Below are 20,667 nucleotides of genomic sequence, written 5' to 3' on the forward strand. Positions count from 1 at the left end.
ACCAAAAAAAAAATACATCCCTGGGGCTATAGCTGGAGCCCTCTGGTCATCTCTGGGTAACGGCAACTGTCCCACAAATGCCTGGCTTTGCCTTTTGTAGGTTCTTCATACAGAATATCCTGATAACCTCTATAAAATCATCAGGTATTGTGTATTCCTCTTCTTTAGGCTAAACCTGTAAAGGCACTTTCCAACAGCAACCATCAAACCTGTGATACTGAATTCTTTTGTACCTGAGCTGGGGGTATTCATCTGTCTTCATGTTCCACTAGGCTATGAGTTTGAGAGAAAGAAACAATATCTTGTTCTTCATTTAATTCCTACTGCCAGGCATATAGCTTGATTCCATAGAGGCCTCTTTATGCATTTTTTTAATAAAATAAAGCTCAAAGCTGCTACCTCTTTTCCCTGTTCATCTTTATAAGAATGTGTTTTGATGGCAAGGAAAAGAAAACTTGAGAAGGAGGTAAGTGAATTACATCAGGGTGTGAGAGGAAACAGATAATGCTAGTGATTGTTCTTGTCAGAGCCTCACTGGAGGGATATAAAGATATAAATACACCTTAGGGAAGAGGAAATTCAAAACAGATGCAGGAAAGCAAGTTTACAGCTGTGAAGGCCAGTATGTCCACCAGAGCACTGGATTCAAGGGACGGGCAGGAAGAGAGCCCTCACAAAATACTGAATCGCTGCTACCTTTCCAACCTCTACAGTTAATATGACCCAACTTAGTGCTCTGTGTGCACTTGTAAAGAATGGGTATTCCACTGTTTCTGGATGGAATATTATGCAAATGTCAGGGTCATACAGTAAAGCTTCACACTGGCTCATGGCATCCCAAAATAAAAGGAGAGTTTATGATGCAGGCATTTAAAAAATAATGACTAATGGTTGTGATCATGTTCAACTTCAGAAGCTTGTTGGGAAGCCTGTTTGCACTTGCTGACAGCAGGGAGAAAAGCTGGTCTACAAGCACTAGATTGTGAGGATTTGGGAAGTTGAAAATCCAAAGAAGCAGAAAAGTGTGTTAAAGCACACACAGGGCAGGGTAAAAGTAATTCCCACTACTTGCACATACAGAAGAGAGAAACCTCATAGTAACTGCATGCCAGGATGGAAGTATACAGATCTGGGATGGACACTGGACTGTTCATCCTGAATTCCACTATCAACAAGTGCTTGACTCTGGCAGAGACATTGCCTATGATGGTAATGTCCTTGCCTCTTGCAGAGGTGATGATTTATTTAAATTATGGGACAATTTAATAAGCCATTTTTTTCAGCCTTGGGTCTTCCCACCTTGTTCCCAATGACTGCTGTTTCAGTCCAGATGATAAATTCATAGTCACCAGTACCTCTGTTTAAAGAGGAGGTGGCAGTAGCAGACTTAGTTCCAAACAGTTCATACATAGACATCCCAGGTGCAAGTGTTATTGGCTGCCTATGGCATCCAAAGGTGAACCAGATCATGGCTGGAACTGGAAATGGATTGACAAAAGTCTATTATGACCCCAGCAAGAGTCAGAGGGCAGCAAAATTATGCATGGTTAAAATCCAGCAGAAGACAAAACAAGCCGAGATTAGCTCAGGACTACATCACTACCCATCATGCCTTGCCTGTGTTCCATAGGCTCTGCCAATAGAGTACAAGGCAACAGCTGGAGGACAGTCTGGACCCCCTGAAGTCACACAAACCTGGACTTATTGTAGCAGGTCAAAGTCATGGTGGCCAAGTTGGAACCCAACTGGCATTCTGTCATCCTACATTGTGAAAAACACCGCTGTGGACAACACTGATGACAATAAAATCCACAGAAAGTCATTTTGTGTCATGCCAAAGCAGCAAAAGACACCCCATATTGGATTTTTCCAACATATCCCAAGACTCAGCCCAAAACCATGTTTGCCCAAGTTGAATCTGATGATGAGGAAGCAAAGAATGAACCAGAATGGAAAAGATGTAAAATCTGAAGACTCTCATTTGAGAGCTGTTTGGAGGAGGGGGCGGGAAGATAGGGTAGTGTATGTTTTTTTCTTTTCTTTTTTGCTTACGAAATAAAAAATACATTTTTATGAAAAAAAAGTAGTATGTTCAAAGCCTGCTTACTCAGAGGCAATGAGATTGTGACCCTAGGAAAATTGTATTTCATTGTCTTTATTGTCAAAATGAGATGAAATTTCACAAGCCTGGGAACCCCGCCGCTTCTTGCCTGTTTCATTGGAGCATCTATTTTTCACAGGGTGAGGTTTGGGTTAAGGATGAACTCTTTCCTGTTCGTCCTCAGCCCAAGATGTTGGGGAGAGCTTTCTTCTCAGCGACCACCTCCACCCCAATCTCACTTCCTTAACCTTTCATTTTCAAGGCATTTGTGGAACAGAAAACCTCACTTTTCACTAGAGCTGCCATGGAAAACTTAAATTTACTTTAAAAAAAATGTTCATTTTTATCCAAAAAATTTTTTCTTTAAAAAGTAGTTAACACACAGAAGGTTATTGTGAACTCAGGAAAATGACTTCCCCTGCTCCTGGCAACTTGTAACCACATTAAAGGTCCTTTAACTATCCAATAACTAGAGGGTAGCTACCTTAGATGGCAAACTGAGGTCTGCGAACAGTGCTTCCAGAAGCCAGGGGGATTCAGAGGCCAATCCTTTGCAGAAGGAATATTGGCTTGATGGCTGTGTCTGGTTAAATTCCAGACCAGAGATAAAGGATATACAACAGGAAATTGAAGGGTAAAAGTCAAGTGTTTGGCTACCATGAAGCTAGCAAGCTTGACAAAATGCAGGGAGGAAACGGAGGAGGAATTCTCAGACCCATATGATTTTGTGAGACTCTGGGGCTATGCTGGACCTTACCAATGAACTCTGGCTGCCTTTGTGCTATGTTCCAGCTCTGGAAAATGCAACTGCTTCCTGTTCCTACTGAGCTCCTAGAAAAGACCTGGCCAGTTCAGTCTGGCCTTATGGTCATGATGGCTAGCTCAGGAAGCAAGGTCCTTGCCTACCTGTGTCACCTTCCTTGATAGACAATAGTTTTGTGTAATTTAAATATACTAGATACCTAATTTATTAGACAAATACTCAGGCTCCAAGTATCTGATTTATTGGGCCCTGTAGTCAGGTTAAGGGCCAATAATGGATTGGAAAAGGAGCTCAGGAATGCTTTCTCAGCTGTCTGAAGAATCTTTTTCCAGAATAGAGTTCTAATTAAAACTCAAAACGCCATCCAGGGTCACACAGGAAATAAATGAAAGAATAAGTAGGGGAGATTATGACCAGTGACTAAGTCCATTCTAAGCCTAAAGATAGACAAATTCAATTGTGCTTTTTAAATCATTGACCAACCTAATGAAACCTGGATGTGGGCTACCTTTGGTTGTCAGGCCAAAGGTTTGCAGTACCCTGTGTAAGTGGTCCTCTGAACGGGTCAAATGTGTCTTATTCCCCACTCCCCCACCCCCACCGCCATGTGGGGCTTCAGTGGGAGAAAGGGATTCAGACAAGCCCTGGATCTACCCCAACCCTACCCTTTTTTGCGCCCCCACCTGTCTAGCTTCCCCCACTTAGTGACTTTGGAGAACTATCTTGCCCTATCTTGCCCTCTCTGAGCCTGAGTCTTCATTTGTGAAATGGAGATAATATTCACATGGGTTTGTGAGGACTGGGAGATTCTGTGCCTGGCACACATTTAGAAATGATCATGAACCCACAAGCCACATGCATGCATCAAGCCCCCATTAAAAAGGAACCCTGGGCAACCACGGCGATCATGTCTGAAACCTTGGAGCATCAGTTTGGACACACCTGACTGGCCTTCGGCTCTTGACACATTCCTGAGTTTTTCTCATCCCACACTAGCAGCCTCCCCTGCCCAGAGCCCACACTTTCTTATCCCATCTTATTCTCTCAGGAAATGCTCCATGTGTATTTTTTTGTTCATTTTATTAGAATGTGTGCTATGTTGTTGAATGATTTGTTCAACGTTTTTCTTCCCTTATTTTTATTAGGCTATGTATAAGAGAAAATTCCAAAAGACAAAAGAAAACTAGTTTTCTTTTCATGTGAAAAGCTCTGTGGTAGCTCTGCTCCACAGTCACTTGTTCTGTCATCCCCATGTATGGCCTCATTTGGTCTGGGACAGTTTTGTCACAATGTCCTCAATTCCTACCAGTGGAAGGGAGGGAGTGGTGGGAGCCATACTCTTTCCCTTTAAGGACTGGAGCCAAAAGTTGCTCATGTCACTTCTGCTCAGATCCTATTGGTTCAAACCTAGTCACATGACCACTTGTAGTTATATAAGGTAGGCTGGGGAATGTCTTTATTCTGGGCATTTAGGTACCCAGCGAAAAACTAGAGATTCTACTGCTATAGCAGAAGGAAAAGAGGATTGTAAGGACAACTAGTGGTCTTTTGAGTGGTAGGGAACGTAACTACAGGGACCAAATTTCTTCTGTCAAGCCCAAGTTTAGTGCTTGGTCTAGTGAGAGATGGTAGGGTGGGGATTTAGAGAAGTTGACAAACTTGGCACGTAAGTTGGAGATAGATCAACAGAACTTACTGATAAGTATCCACAAAGGTATGTGTGAGGGCACATCAAAAGAGCATCTCACTCTGAAAAACAGGAACTTGTGTTGTTCACCTCTTCAAGCATTTACTCCTTAACGACCCAACTAAATTCTAAGGCATTCAAACTGGAAATCAAGGTAGGCTATAAATATGGGTTCAAATCTTGTTCTACCATTTAATTAGCTGTAGGAAAATTTGAACCTTGTTCTTCTTTCTTATCTGTAAAGTGGGGATAAAATAACACATCATGGGATGAAATAGGTTAATGTATGTAGATACTGAGCACAATGCCTAACATATATGAAGAACTCACATAAAACCATGGCTCTTCTGCTGTGTAGCCCCTCATCCACCCCAGAATTTAGCACAGAAATTATCAATCACTATTTCATGGGGGAGGAGTATGCAAATTGGGCAATATCCATGCTCTGGAAAGAACCAGGCAACATTTTCTGAAGGAGATGTGGGGTCTGCTGGTTTTCCACCCAACTTCTAGTTCTTAGTAGCACCTTCTCCACATGCTTCTCGCTACATGAAACAGCCCTCTCTCTCTGGTTGTGCAGGTGATCATGGCTCATCTTCAGAGGCCCACCACCCACATCCAAATGTTACCTCTTCTCTGAAGCCTTCCTGACCCTCTCTGCCTCCCACTCACCCTTGCCCAGGAAGGCCTAAAATAATGAGTCACTTCCTTTGTCTTCTTGTTCCTCCCTGCTTTTGTTTCTGTTCCGGCTTGGATCTCACTGGTAATGGGGAGATCTTGGGCTGGTTTCATTTGGTATCACTCAAGCACAGGCTAGGAGGCTTTTCCTTCTGCCCCTTAACTAACTGCTTTAGGGATGTGGGCCATTAAAAGAAGGTTGTTCATACAAGATTCATCAGAATGTGACAGACGTACATGGGCAACACTTCTGAATATTTAAGGACAGCATGTTGGTTGCTGATTAGCTGGTCAAAGGGCAAGGAGAAGCCCAAAACCATAGAATGTAGCTCCTCTGCACCGAGGTGAGAATATGACATAGGATGTAGGTGCTAGTCAAGTTTCCAGGGAACCCCCTGGTCCTGAGGTTGGACTGCATTTGCGAGAACAAGTCTTTGAATACCACCTCTTCATGGCTCTTCTCTACATGGTTCCTGTAGGTTAGGATCCCTCATCTTGGGCTCCACTGGTCCCATTGATATTTCCCCTTCAGGGTGCCCACTTCTAGGCTCAGAGGTGAAGAGTAAAGCTTTACTCTGTCTCTTCTTGTAATTTCTAAGCCTCAGGTCTCCTCAAGGGGTGGCTATTGACAAGGCATTCAAACCTTTTCCTCCAATTCTTCTGCATCAGCCCTTCACCGAGGCACAGAGGCAACAAGGTTACCTCTGAAGAAGAGTGGTCTCCAGGCAGCAAGAATCATGAGTGGATGTAAGAATCATGAGTGGAAAACACTGGATAAGATTTCAAAGATCTACCACTTCCCACCTGTATAATTGCTACCTTATGTGTGTCTTTCTCCTTCAGCTGAGATCTCCTTGTAGGCCCAAACTGTGTATTGTTGTTTTTACCTTCAAGGTCTTATTGGGCCACATTTTTGGAAAATGTTTATTAAATGGTCATACATATGATTGAGCTTCCTATGTTGGAAAATGATCACAGCTTGTATTTGTAATACGTCTGATATTATTTAATCCTCAAAGTAGTCCTGGTAAGGAAAGAAAGGCATTACTTAATTTATTTTTACTTTGTGGAGACCAAAAAATTAACAGACTTGCCAAGAGATTCATTGCTGACTAAAAGCAAGGCTGAGAATGAAACCAAGGGCTACTTGTTTCAAGCACATTAGGAAGGAAAGCTGGAAAAGGAGATGGAAAGGGTATGGTGCCATTATTAGAACTTTGGGCTCCAACAGCACTCAGCCATCCTTAGAAGTAGAGTCCCTCACTTTTGGGTTGTATGGAAGCCTGGGGTGGGAGAATAATCTAAAAAGGGACACTAATGCTGAATAATGCCTTGCTTGATCACAGAAGCTAATAGGAAACCTCACCACTTGAGCAAAGATTTCAACAGTCTTTGGGCTCCCTTACTTTACTGAGGACCTAACAGAGCTTTTGTTTATAGTTGTTATGCCTAGCAATCTTTGCAACAGTAGAAATTAAATTTTTAAGTGTATATTTGTTCACTGAAAAATAAAAATCGGATGTGTAGACTGCTTTGCTTCTTTACCTCTTTAGCACCTAGCTCAAAAAATGACAACTAGAGTCTTCAGTCTGACTCTGCATTTCATCTACTCCCACCTGCCCTTTTGGCTGAAATATGTGTAAAATGTCCAGCCTCACACAGCTGTGTAGTTGAAAAATGGAGGAAGCATTTTAATAGCCTCTTTAGATAATTGTGGATATTTTTTTCTTTGCTACTACACAAAACTCAGTAAGTGGGAGTTTCCTAAAGATTAGTTGCAATATGAAATTCAAGACCATATCAATGGAATGTTCTAACTCTGTCACATTAAAACTCACTGGTCCACTTTACCCATGGGCCTTTAACCCATGCTGACTTCAGCCATCAAGAATTGGTTGCTTGGTTTACTGAGTTATCCTGCTTCTCCAAGAATAAGCACATTTTTTCATGCAATAGAAAAAAACACACTTATAATATTACCACTGATAGAGTCAAAATCACCTAGAAGAATTAGAAAGCTGCCAGCAGAGAGGGACAAATGCAATTTGTTTTTCTTAAAAATCTACTTTTCATTCAAAAGCTGAAGTGTTGTCATTGGCAACAAACACTGTCAGTTGCTCTGCTTGATGTGACAGGATCACTTTGTTCATTTGTTAAGAAAATGTTTACCAAATACCTATTCTGAATAACTGTCAGCCCCTTGCTCAAGTAAAACCTGTATTGCAAGGGGGAAAGAAAAGGATAGTTTAGCTTATAACTCAAATAATTGTAACACCACTTTTGTTTTTGTTTTTCCAAGTTAGCCATCTTATTTGTACATTAGTGTGACACTGGTCGGTGGGAGGTGAAGAACACAATAGCAACCAGTACAGTTAGTGTCATTGCCTCGATTCATGCTAAAGCAGTTTTATTCAGCTATGCTTTTGTACCATCAATTAAACTTTCAATTCAGCCAAAAGGCTGGTAATGTTTCAGTATTAATAGAGAACTCCATAGGTTCCCTGAAAAGGTCTTGGGAAACCCTAGGGGTCTATGGACCATCCTTTCAGAAACACTAACCACAACAGTAATTAGTGGTATGAATTCTGAGTTTACTGGTAGAGAAAAAAAGCAATCTTTCCCAATATTGAGAGCGCATTGAATACTAGCCTTTCTCTGGGCTTCAGTTGTATCTTCTGTAAAAGGGGATAACAGTACAATACCTTCTTTACAGAGTTGTTCTGAGAGGTAAGTTGTGGCAATGCAGTGAAGTGTATTGTTAATGGATGAAGCTCTAGGTGAATAAAAGGCTAGACAATCCTTTCTGAGTTTAAGAATATTCTTGGGGAAGAGAGAAGCCTAAGTTTCCAGTCATACTGCCATTTGACAGTCATATGGTCATCTTCTCTGGCCAGGAAACTCAAGCTAGAAGAGAAAGGAGCCCCTTCTAGTGAGCCCCCCTCCTTTCCTTTGAGAATTGCCAAAGAGACCTCAGTTCTGCTCAACTGCCCTACATTGCTTTAGTCAATGTGATCCCCCAGTTTCCAAGATAGCCATAAGGAGATCCTACTCTAGGACTAGGTAAAGGGCTCCTGACACCAAAAGCATAATCCATGAAAAGAAAATCTGAAGAGTTGGGCCTCAACAAAATTAACTTTTTGCTCAAGGAAAGATCCTGTGAGGATGAAAAAGTGAGCTGCAGACTGGGGGGAAGATTTGAAAGTCCTTGAAAATGGGAGGACTTGTGTCTAGAATATTTTGAAGAATTGCCACAAGTAAACGATGAAAAACCTCTTAGAGGATAACAAATAGAAAATGAGTAAAGATGTGAACGAACACGTCACCACTGAGAACATATATCGGTAAGTACACACATGAAAAGATGTCCAATTAAAATGCAAATTAGGACCACAAGGGATAACCAAGGTATGATATGGTACTACAGTTTGGTGACAGCTCTCCATTAGAGGAAAAGAGGGTAAAAGGATCTGTATTATTTCTTAGGGTTGCATGTACATCTATTATCTTGAAACTAAATGCCTAAAAGATAAAAAAGTATGTTTTTAATAAATTAAATAAGTGAACAATATCACAGCCTTGTCTGGAACTTCCAAGATTTTCCCATCATACTTAGAATAAATCCAAACCACTGATCATGTCTTACAAGCACTACAGGGTCTGGCCCCTGCCTCTAATTTCATCTCTTACCACCCTCTTTCTCACTTAACTCCTTTATTGGAACACTGGCTTTCTTAGAAATCCTTGCATATCTTAAGTCTTTTCCTACCTCAGGGCCTTTGCATTTGAAGTTCTCTCTTCTGGAAACCTGCTGTTTCCAGACCTTTGCATAATTTCCTTGCATTGCTGGTTTTGATCAATTACTATGTCTTAGACCCTTGACCACCCTATCCAAAATAACACACTCTTACTCTTGCCACCCCTCATTGTACTCTTGACAGTATCTACCTATGCCCTTATTTGTCTATTGCCTGCCTAAGTAGACTGAGGGTTCACTACACCTCCACATGCATGGCATATAGTAGGTATTTGATAAACTTTATTGAATGAATGAATGAGTATAAAAATGAAAAGCTGATTTATGGAAACATTTGCTTTGCAACACATTACTTTGTTCTGAGCCCTCCTTGTATTCCTCACAAAACAAATCTGTATAGGCATGAGGGCAGGGCAGTGGAAATTCCAGAAAGAAAAAGATCTAAATTTGAGTTCTCCTCCTCACACTATTCTGGACTTTGTGAGTTTGAACAACTCATGTCACCATCTTGAGTCTGTATTTGCTCATCTGAAATAAAGGTGATCTCCCTAAGGAGTCTGGGGAGATTATTGATATCTTTCCCTAAACCTGATTCCCATCTCAATGCATGGCAAGACCATCCACTCACACACTCTAGTCAGGAACCCGGATGAATCAGCCGCAGCTCTTCCTTCTTTACTCCCCCTGACACTCAAGCAGTTGCCAAATCTTGACTAGTCTACTCTTAAATCTCTCCCATAGATCTTATCCACCTTGCTTTCTCTTCCTTACACATCATCTCTTCCACAACCATTGCAATATCCTCCCTAATTGGTCTTTCTCATTTATCATCCATATTTCTGGTGGAACAACCTTCCCACCATACAAATCTGATTATATCAGTACCTTCCCTAAAGCCCTTAAATTAGCTTGCATTGGATTCCAGATGGACAGCAAATCAACCTCTGACAATCTCTAAATCCCATTGCTTGCCCCTCCCCAACACTTCTCAGAAGCTTCAGCCATATGTTGAAAGAAGCTGTTCTCAGTCACACCCCCTGAGGTGGCACATGGTGTTCCATCTGTCTGGATGCCCCTCTCTGCTGGCACCTTTCAGGATTCAGCTTAGCATCACCTGCTGGGCATCTCTGAGTCTGTTTGGTGGCCCTCTCTGTACTTCCATGAAAACTTCTGCCAAGTTTATCACAGTACAGGGCCTAGGCACATAGTAGGTACTTAAATATTTATCAAATGAATGATTTGAGTTGCACATTAATGGGAATGTTATATCTACAAATCCTTGTACAAGGTGTGATAAGTTGTTTAAGGGATAGAGTTGAGTTTGGGCTCCCCCAACTTTTCTAGCCCTAATTTCTGATGTTTTAGTTACAACCTTCTGGAGATATTCTGGCATCAGCCCTGCCCAGAAACAAAGGAATGAACAAAATGATTTTGGACAATCACTCATCTTCAAGGTTCTTCCAGCCCAGTGTGTGACCTCAGCTACTGAGTGAAGTATGATTCAAAGAGATATGGGTTTGAATCCCAGTTCTGCTACCCAGTAGCTCAATGACCTCAAGCCTTAACGTTAATAGGGAAAATAATAGGACCTCCACAAAGGGTTCTTGTGAAGATTCCGTAAAACTATGCATAAAAAGCACATAGAATCGTGCCTGGCACATAGTAAACCTCCAGTAAATATTTGTTTATCTCCATCTAGTTGTTTGCACACAAGAAAGAAAGGCAAAACAAGAAAAACAGGAAAGAAAGGAAAGGAGGGGCTGGAGGTCTCAGGACAGCAAAGACAGATAGGAAGAGCAGGGAGGAGAGTTTGGCTGGCAAATCTGTAGCTCCTTCCATGCAGAAGAAAGGGAGTGGGCCAGAGAGGCGGGGCAGGAGTGGGAAACTAGAGCAACTAAGGCCCATGGGGCTTGGTGGACATCTCCAATCCACTGGTGTGTCCACATACATTCAGATATTTTCCAGAGTTAGAGGCCAGCCTGTGACATTCCTATCCAAAAGTCATTTCCATCATTATGTTACACTACCTGCCAAGTATAGGCTATGGTGAAGGCTGAGCCCCAGAATGAGAGCTGAAATTGAGATTCAAAATAATCCACCTTTGTATCTTGCAAAGAGCACTGGCTTTGGACTCCAAGTGGCCTAGGTTATACTCTGGCTGAGCTAAATCCCAACCGTGTGACATTGGCTGTCTCATTGAACTTTTCTGGCCTTCAATTTTCTCATCTGTAAAATGGAAATAAACTACCAACTTTCAAAAGATTTGAGAGGATTAACTGAGATGAGTTTAGTCTAAAGCAATTTAAATTGTGATTCCTTCTCATTTATCCAGCTTGTTCAGTTTTCATTTATTCTTAGCACTATGACTTAATATTATAGAATTGGCTTTTTTATTTAGCCACGAAAATGTAAGTACCATGAGAGCAGAGACTTTGACTAGTGTTTTGCTTGTCTCAGCACCTAGTACCTGGTGGTGTTGATTGAATAAATGAACAAATACATTCTAGTCATTTAATCTGTTCTCTAGAATGTAAACTCTATGACAATAGGATTACGTCAGTTATCTCTTGCTGCGTAACAAATTACCCCAACGCTTAGTGGTTTGCGACAGCAATAATCAAGGTATCTGTAAATCAGGACTTAGTGGTTCGGTTGGGCAGTTCTGGCTCAGAGTCTTTCATGAGGCTGTACTTCAGACTCTAGCTTGTCAAGGCTTGGCAGATCCCACAAGAACCAATTCCAAGGTAGCTCATTCACATAACTGGCAATTTATTGCCAAGGTGGGTCCTTTCTATGTGGTCCTTTGACTAGGCTGCTTTGTCTTCCTGATATGGCAATCAGCTTCCCTTAGAACAGGCAATCCAAGAGGCCATGCGCAAATCTCACAATGCCTTTATGATCGAGTCTGATGCCACACACCAATAGAGTTGCCCATCATGGCTTCTTCAGTATTCTATTGGTCACACAGATCAATCCCAATTCAGGGAGAAGGAAACCAGATAAAGACATGAATATTAGGAGTCCAAGGTCATTGGGAGCCATTGTGGAAGTTGGACACCACAAGGAGAGTTTATTTACCAGAGTAACACCAGTGCCTGGCACAGAGTCGGTGTTTGAATCTGTAAATGAATGTGCACCGCACTGGGCTATGCACAGGGACTCAGGCCCAGTCTTCCAGCAGCTGGCATTCAGTGAAAGACGCAACAGAGAGGCATTTATAATTCTGTCTTGTAGCAGAAGCTGGTCTAAAAGTTCAAATCAGGGAAGAGTTCCTAAAGCAGGTGATGTGGAGAGAAGGGGGCAGAGTTTCAAGGGTGAGTTGACATGACCCAGGTGAGGAAAGAAAGAGAAGGAAACCAGGAAAAGGGAGCTGCATATGCGAAGGTCCAGAGAAAGACAGGGAGACGTGAGCTGGAGGTGGGGAAGGGGGAAGTAGGCAGAGGCCTCTGTATCTCCCTTTTCCATGAGTGCCTGCACCCATGGTAATAGTAATGAGATGAGTTGAAAACGCATGCTAAGACAGTACATGGTTCAGTCTCACTGTCTTCACAATGGTTTTCGTTGGTATGAGTGGAGCACCTTTGGTGGAATGAGGGCAGCCTCTTGGTGAGTACTGAGGATACAAACATTGATAACATCAATGGCTTACTTCCTAAACTGCTAAGGAAATGAGGGATGAGGCCAAGGAAGGCACACAAACTACTATGATGCGACTAGGAGTGATATAAGAACTGGGAGCAAGGCATGAGGCAAGGGCCAAAGAAGGGGGCTGTTGTAGTCCCTTGGGGGAGGACCAGGTATATATCCAGACCTAAGGAAATTGAAGAGAACGACTTGATCCCTTGTTCACAAAGACAAGATTCTGTGCGTACACTGATTCAGAGTCTTTTCTCCATACCCTTCCTGCTCACCTAGGTCCTTCCCTGCTCAGTGAGAAGGTCAAGTAGAGATGATTGGGGGGTGAGGGTGGCAGGGGCCCCTGTGTGGTAGCTGGACCCCCCCATCCAGCTGGGCTCCTGCAGCAGAGTCAGGCCTAAAGCCTGACTTCCCTGAGCCACAGGCTGCTAAAGTGTAGGAGGAAGACAGGGATGCTGAAGACTGCAATGTCTAGGCCTACTCCAGACAGCCAGGGCTGAAATTAGGGCTTGGAAGGAGTGGTCTCCCTTCCCCTCCAGGGCTTGCTCCATTTCCTCATTCTGAGGACATGAAAGTGCTTCTCACATATTCTCCCCTGACACCCCACTGCCTCGTGAGCCTGAAGAATAGAGAAGCCAGAGGTGATAGCAGACTTGCCCAGCAAAATCCAGGCCTTCTGCCCACCAAAGGCAGTGTGAGGAAAGTCCTCAGACTGGGAAGATAGTCTCAAAGCAGGCAACAGAGAAGGGACTTGAGGGATGGAGTCCCGTCCAACACAGATAAGGCTTGGCTGAGGCTTCAGGGCACGAGAGAGCAGTCTCTGGAGCCAGGGTTGACCACTAACTGCTGTAGTGCCATGACCCGAGGCAGAGCCCAAAGGACAGCAGGTGGCTCTTCTACCTTCCCTGTGTTCTCTCTGCTGTCCCAGGGAAGCTTTCCCCTAGGTTCCTGAGGCCTCCTGATGCCCAAGCCATGCCCCAGTATTGGCCACCAATACTTTCTTCTTTCTGCTTAGGAAAATTAATGTGACACCCAATCATTATCTCCCACACCACTGAGACAGGGAGAAACACCCTCTCCAGGTGGCATGAATAAATCAGGCCACAAACACCCACTGGCCTTGGATAGATCTTTGGACAGAGAACATATGAGTATGGGATGTGCTCCCTGCCCTCACCCATGGTGACAAACGAGGTCATAGTATAAGGTCCAGGCTACGGCAAAGCCCAAGGGAGGAAGAGGCCAGTTCTCCAAGGGCTGTGTGGGAGGAAGGTCTTCAAAGGCTTGGTGGGGGACATCCTTTCAGTTGAGTCTTGGGATGTGCGTCTGCCAGTCAGACTGGACGTAGAATGCATCCTGAGGAAAGAAACAACTTGAACAAAGACAGAACAGCATGACACACGGGTTGTCTTTGAGGAGCTGCAGGAAGCTCTGCAGGGCTCAAGCCTAAGGGGTCAGATGGAACACGGTAAGTGATAAAACTGAAGAGACAGAGCCTGCAATCCAGCTAATGATGTCCAGTTTACCTGGAAAGTCAAGATTTAGGCAGTCATTAAAGGAGTTCTAAACCAGAGTACCCTGAGAATAGGCTGTCCCTTTTAGTGGCTGTGTGACCCCAGACAAGATACTTAACCTCTCTGTGCCTCAGTTTCCATATTGGTGAAATGAGGATAGCAAGAATGTCTTTTCATAGGATTTTTAGGAAGTTTTTAAAATACATTACACAGGTAAAGAACTCATGGGCAGTGCCTAACAGAGTAAATGCTCACAAGTTAGAGCTATAATAGCAAGAAACCGTTACTGGCACTTTTTAGAAAGACCTCCCCACCACCGCCCAAGTTCATGGATGGAGAGAAAAGGAGAAGGGAACAAGAATGGACCAGAGGGACCATGTGGGAGGCCACTTCTGGGGCCCAGGTGTCCTTTGATGATGGCCTCGTAAAGGCATCGGGGAAGGACCACACAGGTCAAAGGTGGGAGAAGCAGAAAAGCAAGAAGAAGCAAGAAGTTTCTGAATGTGGGGGTGGGGGCATTGTTCCCAGATATAGGGTGGGGAAGGAGAGGGAGAGTATGCATTTGCCTGGGTTTTATCACTGGGATAAAACCCAGCTTGGGAGCCCAACCAGGGCACAAGATAGAGAGCCCAAGAACGTGAGTCTAGGGAAGCAGCGGGTTCACAGCTGGAGAAAGGCCTCCAGGGAACAGAAGTGAGTCAGCAACACAGTTGGCAACTGAAGCTACAGAAGGCGAGGGGACAGCCCAGGGACGGCACGGCCACCAAGAGAGGAGGACAGAGAGCAGGAAGTAGAGTCCTAGAGGTTCTCAGCAGTTAGGGTCAGTAAGAACACTGGGTTTCAAACTATAAAGTGAATTTTGTGTTCTATGCCCTAGAAACAGTTGAAAGTCACAGAGAATAATGAACTCCTAGTGTGGGCAATTCTCGACTCCAGATCTTCCTATCTTGGGAAATAGGACCCCTTTAACATTTTCAATTTGAAGCCAGGGAATTGCCCCCATCCAATAGTTTTTATCCCTTGCCCTCTATGGACAGTTCAAGGTCATCAGAAAAGTGCCAGAGCCCATCTGTCTCCTGGGCTTGAAACAGATATCACCCCATCCGTCTGTTCTACCTTGCCTACCCAGGGCAGCCTGGAAACATGGAATCCGTTCTGAATTATGTCTCAGAGCAAGAGCAATGAGAAGTGACTCCTGGTAAAACATGTCTCAATGCTGCCTTCACACTTGTCTGACAGAATCCCTCAGGGGACTCCTTTAAGGGACCCAAGACCCAGTCCCTGTCACTGCAGGCAGACAGTGGCAGAACCCTAAGTGGACAAGTGCAGTTCTTGTTGCTCGCGCCGAGTGCTCAGCCCCACAGACAAGGCCCTTGTCTGGCAGAGCTCACAGCGAGGGGGCTGGCTGTGGTCCCCTTGTAGGTTCTGTCTTTGAAGACATCACTGACTGAAATGGTATGGAAAGGTGTGGGCTGCCCTCTGCCCTCTTATCTCCTCTATGAAATTAACTCCCAGGAATTGTCCTCCTGATTAATGACAACGGTGCTCCTGTTATCTTGGTTCATGAGCCTCTGGCACAACTGCCTCGCCACTTTTTCTGCCTTGCACGACAAGTTTTCATCGTTTATTTTCATATTTTGGGGAAGATTGACTGTTTGCTGGGGGCAGGGATGAGGGGAGCTGTCTAGTGCATTGTAGGATGTTTGGTAGCAACTCAGGCCTCCACCCATTAGATGCCAGGAGCACCCCCTCCCATCCATGTGACAACCCCAAATGTTGCTGCACTTTGCCAAAGTGCAAAAATTTTGCAAAGAACAAAATTATCCCAGGCCGAGGATCCCTGCGCAAGAAGGACTCTGAGGGTGCAGCTTTTATCTGGTCCAGCCCTTTATTCTCTTCTAATGCTTTGCAGAGGGACTGGCATGCGGAAGGGTCCACTCAGCGACAGGAACGTGAATTCCTTTCTATGTCATGGCCCCACACTTGAAGCCTCGTGAGATGGGGCCGTGCGACTGTTTCCTGCATTATCGTCCTCACCTCTGGATCCGGCTGGAGGATGTAGAAAGCTATATGTCTGCTTCTGGGGAGAATTGTGACCTAATCCTGGTTTCCAAAAATTCATTGAGGCCAACAACAGAGTTTGAGAGCAAAAGGAGTTTCCTCTGGATTTAAGAAGAAATTCCCAGAGACCTGGGTAAGAAGTAAGAGAAAAATCAATGGGTCCTGGGAGTGTTAGGAAGCCAATGCTGAAAAGGACTCAACAGGAGGCGTGGTCCTGAGCTGAGGTCTGAGCACTAACGTTTTTTCTTTTTTTTTTGGTGGCATAACAGCAACAGAGACCTCCTGGGCTGAGGCAGTGGGCACCCGAGCGGATGGACAACTGAGGAATGGCTGTATGCTCATTAGATCTCAGATCCCTGGCACAAACTCTGGATGGCTGGAGGAAGAGAAACCCCAAGAACGACTGAGGCGACATGAAGGTGTGGAGTTGAAGGAAAGTTGATTTATGGACTTGTGGCACACCTGACTTCTGGCTTGGAAGTCATACCTGAGGCAAAATATAAAGTACTAAGTTAGTAATAGCTAATATTTATTGAGTGCTCACTATGTACCAAGCACCACTTTTTTCAGCTTCTGATTAATTGCTTCTTTTGAATCTTCACAAGATTCCTGTAGTAAGTCCCACAAGAATCCTCATGTTAGCAATAAGGAATTGAAGTCATAGTCTAGAAGTGACTTGCTTAAGTTCTCACAACATCTAAGTGGTGGGTGCAGAATAATAAGAATAGCAAACATAGCTGGGTATGGTGGCTCACACCTGTAATCCTAGCTACTTGGGAGGTAGAGACTGGGAGGATTACAGTTGGAGGCCAGCCTGGGGGGAAAAGTTAGTGAGAATCCATCTCAACCAACAAAGCCAAGTGCGGTAATGTGTGCCTGTAATCCCAGCTACTTGCGAGACTAAAATGGGTGGATTGCGCTCCAATGCCAGCCCCAGGCCCAAAATAATAAGAACAACAGCTAAAGCAAAAAGAGTTGGGAACATGGCTGAAGTGGCAGAGCACCTGCATAGCAAGTGCAGGGTCCTGAGTTCAAAACCCAGTTCTGCCAAAAAAGAAAAGAAAAGAAACAAAGAGAATAGCAAATGCATGTAGCATTTAATTCTGTGTCAAGCACTATTTCATTGGCTTTGCAGGCATTAATTTATTTAATCCCCACAACAACCTGTTGAGGTAGGTACTATCACCACTCTAACTTCAGAAACAAAGATTAACTAATTTTCCCAAGTCTCCCAGCTCCATAGTTGGCGGACCTAGAATTTGAACTTTGAGACTTTGGTTGCAAAGTCTTCGTTATCTAACCAGTAAACCATGTTTCTGAGACTCCTAGACCCAAGCTTTTAACCACGCTCTGTTGGATGAGTGACTTAATACTTGCAAATGACAGAGTGATAAAACAGGATTTCAGTAGGAACCAAAGGCTAGTTAGAACCAAAATGGCTCCTTCAAGCCTAGAAAGGAAAATCAGGCAAAGCCACAGACGGTTGACCCAGCTTCACATTTTACAACCAACACTGAGCTCAAGACCGACTCATCCATCTGTGAAATTATTAGCTTTCTTTATCTCGAAAATAGAAGCATCAGTGCTGACCCGAGGACTGATAACTGCAGATAGCGACTCCTTGTACTGTGTCTACTAGGGACGCCAACTGGAACTTGCTTAAGAGAAGAACATGGGATGGAAGAGGGAACAGTCAGAGGGAAACCGGTAATGAACTGGACTTCAACTTGGAGGAGGAAAGTCTGAGGGAGCACAGGCATCCTCAACAGCCCTGTGTATCTGAGGGTGGAACCACGCCGGGATCACTGTCACCTCTGTGACATGTCTTGCCCTTAACAGTTTATGCTCAGCAGCCCTGACTGGCTTCGCTTTTTATGTGTTCATACCCCAGAAGTAGGCTCCCCAAGTGCATTGAGGGGACCTTATTTACTGAAGGTAAAAGACAGTTTTGTTTTGGGCTTGTATGTTGTACTTTTAGACAATTAGAGAATTCACAATGTTGAAATTTGTGTAAGAAAATGTTCCTTCCTATCCCTTGCCCCTGATTTTTTTAAAAAACAAAAATGCATTTCTAAGTGAAATGACTTAGTAAGAGAATTTGCTTTCAAACACTTCAGGAAAAGAAGTTGGAATGGATGAAACAAGTGTGGAAAATGCTGATGGTTGTTCAAACTGGGCAATGCCATAGTTCACTGTATTTCTCTAGTTTTATGTTTCAAAATGCTTATGATAAAAAATTAAAAAATTATGAATATGTGATTTTGACCTACCCATTTTACCACTGCATGGCTGCGTTTAGCTCTGCCATTTTGGGGCAATCCACTTGGTAGAACCCAGTAGCCAGTGCAAGTGCAAGGACAGGTTCAGCCCGAGGTCACTCCACTCATTTCCTACCCTTGCTTAAGCATCACCTGAGGCACCCATTGAGCACGTACCAGCCAGGCTAGGGAACGTTCTCCAAAGGAATTTTCATTGGTCCCAAGCAAACTGCCTCACTCAGCTGGTTCCTTAATCAAGATGGACCTCATTCAGTTACATCTGTCCCCATCATATGAGAGCTTCTTCAGAGGGCAAATTTAGAGTGGCTCCCAAACGCCTGGGAGAAGATAGCTGTAGGATTTGAAACTTTGAAAGTTTGGCCTTGAAATTTTGGCCTCAAAGAACTCTTGTCAGTCTTTCTTCTTCATTCAAGACCGATTCTTAGTGGCTGCCACTGAGTTTCACATACAGCAGCCACTTGGATACATCAGTCAGTACAGATAGACATTCCTGAGTGCGCACATCCAAAATTTACAGTATGCAAACTTGTGTAAGACAGGGGAATAAGTAAAAATGAATGTAAAACAAATAAAACACTGGCTTTTGTTTCGAAAAGGAAACACCCCCCCAAAACTAATGGGAATGGCTATCATAGAAGGACAGAGGGGGACAGAGTAGAAAGTGAAATGAATCTTTACAGTCATGAGCTACTCCACAGTAGGTTTTGCATTACTGAAAAGCAAAATTAAACTAAAAATCTGCCTGCTGGCATTTCACTTTAGAACTATGTAAGTATTGTTCATTTTAAAAAGTCAATCTCTAAAACCTAAAAACCACTGAAACAAATGAAGCTACGTACACATCTAGCTGGTGGTGTGGTCTTACGAAGAACTCCGAGACACCGCAAGGTGTGGTCACTCAGGAGGTGACCACATATTCACAGAGCAGTGGATATGCATTTGACAACATCTGGGGACATTTTTTTTTTTGTCGTCACAATGGAAGGTTTGCTACTAGTATCAGGGTAGAGGCTACAATATGTAGAACTGTCCCCATGGTCCCCATCATAAAGAATTATCTGGCCTAAAACATGGAGTTCAAGGTTGAGAAGTCTTTCCCTAAAGGAATATTGTAAAGATAAAAAGAGCTGAAGTTATCTTTTTGAGACCATAATATCAGTACTACCACTATGGCTGTGTGTTTATGATCACTTAGTACCTTTATAGATACACTGTATGATAAAATGAGAAAGCAAATAAGTGATTATGACAATGAATGCTATTGAAATTCTTTTTTTTTTTTTTTTTGGTGGTGTTGGTACTGGGGTTTGAACCCTGAGTCTCACACTTGCTAGGCAGGTGCTCCTACTACTTGAGCCACACCTCCAACCCAGGTGATTCAAGATTTTTAACATGAGAGGCAAGTTAAAATCAGAAAGGTGGTTAAAATTCTGCAATCCTAAACATTCCCGTGTCTAGTACTTCATGTTCCTTGGCATTCCTCTCTCTTCAAGGGCTGTTCCACCCTCCAGCACCTGGAGTGGGAATGGTGGTGGTGGGGGATGTTCCTGGGCTGCTCGGAGCATAATGGTCTCAGGTCAAGGGACCACCACTTTCATGATGGTTGCCTTCAATAGGCAGGGGCAAAGCCACCAGGCCCTAAAGAGCCAAGCCTGTGAGTGGCTCAAGGTATCATTTCTACTGCATTCTACCTGTTCAAACAATAAGTGCAAAAGAGACTCCATCTCTTGATGGCGAGTGGCAAGGTAACAACAGCACAGAAAACTATGAGGGAAGAGGGTTACTGTCAAGGCTCCCTTTGGAAAACAATCAGAGTGAGGTACTGGATGATACCACAGGGCCCAGCCTCCTCACCAGTGACTACAAACCAGGCTTCAGACTTCAGGGACATCAAGGCACAGAAAACTGCCAGACTGCTTGCCCCTGCCATTGGTTTAGCAACCCTTTTCCCTTCACCTCGTCTTCTAGAGCCCCTGAGTTACAGCTCTTTTCCAAACATGCTTTCCTTTCCCCAAGGATGGGCAGTGTCTGGGAGCTGGAAGAGAAAGTCCCAGAAACCTCTGCACCAGAGGGGCCTGAGTGGAAGTCCCTGTGCTGGGGAGAGTGATGACTACAGGCTCTTGATGAATGGGCAGGCAGAGCCAGGAAGCCATTTTCCAAAACCACTGGGCTGGGTGCTGCCTCTCTATCATCC

At 43.9% G+C, this 20,667-nt stretch overlaps 1 long non-coding RNA gene and 1 pseudogene across 1 annotated transcript; both read left to right on the forward strand.

Annotated features, from left to right (window-relative positions):
* The first annotated feature begins 755 nt into the window (after positions 1 to 755).
* LOC109688131 (WD repeat-containing protein 70-like) lies at positions 756 to 1,971 on the forward strand (annotated as a pseudogene).
* Positions 1,972 to 13,838: 11,867 nt separating this feature from the next.
* On the forward strand, positions 13,839 to 18,446 carry LOC141421372 (uncharacterized). The gene is made up of 3 exons (XR_012445962.1): positions 13,839 to 14,087; positions 16,046 to 16,327; positions 16,464 to 18,446. It is a non-coding gene; the product is annotated as an uncharacterized lncRNA (long non-coding RNA).
* Positions 18,447 to 20,667: the final 2,221 nt, after the last annotated feature.

Source organism: Castor canadensis, chromosome 3 (assembly GCF_047511655.1).
Source record: "Castor canadensis chromosome 3, mCasCan1.hap1v2, whole genome shotgun sequence".
NCBI classification, from domain to species: Eukaryota; Metazoa; Chordata; class Mammalia; order Rodentia; family Castoridae; genus Castor; species Castor canadensis.